Below are 2338 nucleotides of genomic sequence, written 5' to 3'. Positions count from 1 at the left end.
CGCATGAATGACCAGTTTTGGTAACCCCCCCACCTACACACACGGATATCACTGCACGCTAAAAAGAAACTGTAGCTGCATATGTTTAAAAAGTATTTATTTAATTTTAAATTCTCAAGACTTAGAAAAAATTCTTTTAAGCATAAAAACGAATTCCGTAGCCGGGAATCAAACTCGCTAACTCCGCAGTGGGAAGCAGCGTTGCTGACAACTGAGCTAATGTTTGACGCCAATGATGGATGGTAGATGGGTTCAGATGCTTTCTCTGTGTTTGACATTCCATAATTTCTATTGTTGAGGGTTTAAAATAAGGAAAAGAAAACTGTATTTTTTAATAGCGAGTCCGAGGAAAAACTCACTATTTATAATATCGCTGAAATAAAAATGAATCAGGAAACTGCAGTCAATCAACTCGTGTCCTCCAAATCCTCTACCGACGTAAATAACATTTCCTCTGGATTAATCAGCCTCCTCTCTACGTGATCCTCTATGAATGAACATGTCATTTTGGTTTCTGAGTGGTGAAAACGTGACGTCTCTAACGTGAATGTTCTCTAAATGTTAATGAAGAACTCGTATTTAAACATCTTTCACTTTAAAAAGGGGCGGAGACCGCAGAGAACTCTAAGTTTCCGGAAGAAAACCTGCTACCGACCAGGTTTCGTTCACAGACTCAGTTACCATAGTGATTGATTCTGAGTTCAGCTTAACCCGCATCTTGGAACGGGCTTGGTTTAACCCACTTTCCCGGGTTTGAGTTATCTCTCTTTCTGGAACCGAAAACTCAGAGTTTTACTGAATTTGGAGTTCACGAACTCAGAGTTCCAACAAAACCTGCTTCTTGAAACGGGCCCCTGGGCTTCATGCTGGTAATTGTGCAGAAGCAGATGTCTGTCATAAAATATAACCACTAGCTGATTGCTCAACTAAACTGACTAAATAAAACTGGTTATCCCTGACCCTCCTTCCCGGTAAGGAAAAACTTCTAAAAAAAACAAACTCAGATTCAGGAAAAAAGGAAGAAAACTTAGCGATGCCCACATAAAGGAGAGATCCTCTCACAGGATAGACAGGCGATTTACCAGGACTATTAATGAGGAAGATCACTGACGATACTTCGGCAATTTAAAAAAATGCTTAAAGAATTTGCTAAAAGGGGAACAGCTATTTGCACACTGCCCTAAAACCATATGATCTTTGCTCCAAATTAGCCTAAAAGACCCCAAAGTATCCAAAAATAGCTACCATGTTGGTAAAATACTAGATAATATCCTATGTAGCCTGAAAATCATCAATTGACACCAAAGTAGCTAATCCCCCCTCCCAAAATAAGAAAAACTAGCAGGTTAGTAAACTATTAGCCAAACACCAAATCAGCCCCCCCAAAAAGAGAAAATAGAAAATCTAAGTGGATGTTATATTAGTAAAAACTGCAAGCATATTGATAAAATATTAGCTAAATGCAAAATAAACCTTAAAAATCCCCAGTAGATGCCAAATTGGCAAAAACATCTAGAATGTTGACAAAATATTAGCTAAATGCTTAATTATCTATCAACAGATAGGAACATAAACAAAAAGGTTTGCATTTTGCTAAAAAATGTCTAAATGTATAATTAGCCAAAAAAAACAAACTCCTGTACATACAGAATTAGCAAAAAGCTATAATTTTGTTAAATATTAGTTAAATGCCTAAAAGAAACCCTAGTTGATCCCAATATACCTAAACAGATAGCATGTTGCTAGAACATTAGCTAGATGCCAAAGTAGCTTTAAAAACCTTTGCCCAGTTAGCCAAAGCAGCAAGGATGTCAGCTAAAATATTTAAGTGTATAAATACCTTAAAAACCACAGTAGATGCAGAATCAGAAAAAAAACATGCTAAATGCCTAATTAGCCCCCCAAAAAACAGTACATGTCAAATTGGCCAAAAAGATAGCATGTTGCTAAAATATTGGCTAAATGCTCAACTGTTTTTAAAAAAATGTAGATGCCAAATTAGCGAAAAGAACAAGTGTGTTGCTAAAATATTAGTTAAATGCCAAAATATCTTGAAAGCCTTTGCCAAATTAGACAGAACAGAAAGCATGTTGCTAAAATATTAAAGATAATTAATTAGCTTAAAAACCTCAGTAGAGGCCTAATTAGCTAAAAGACAAAGCTAGCATGTTGATAAGCTAACACTAACTGCTTAATTTGCATAAAAAATCAGTGGATGGAAAATTATCAAAAAAGGTGGAATCTTGCTAAAATGTTAGTTAAATGTCTAATAAGCCCCCAAAAATCTCAGAAGATACACAATTATTCAAAATATTTGAGCGTGTTGCTAGAATATTTG

The sequence above is a fragment of the Oryzias melastigma genome, linkage group LG11 (assembly GCF_002922805.2).
Source record: "Oryzias melastigma strain HK-1 linkage group LG11, ASM292280v2, whole genome shotgun sequence".
Classification (NCBI taxonomy): domain Eukaryota; kingdom Metazoa; phylum Chordata; class Actinopteri; order Beloniformes; family Adrianichthyidae; genus Oryzias; species Oryzias melastigma.
Note: the sequence above shows the minus strand (reverse complement) of the source record.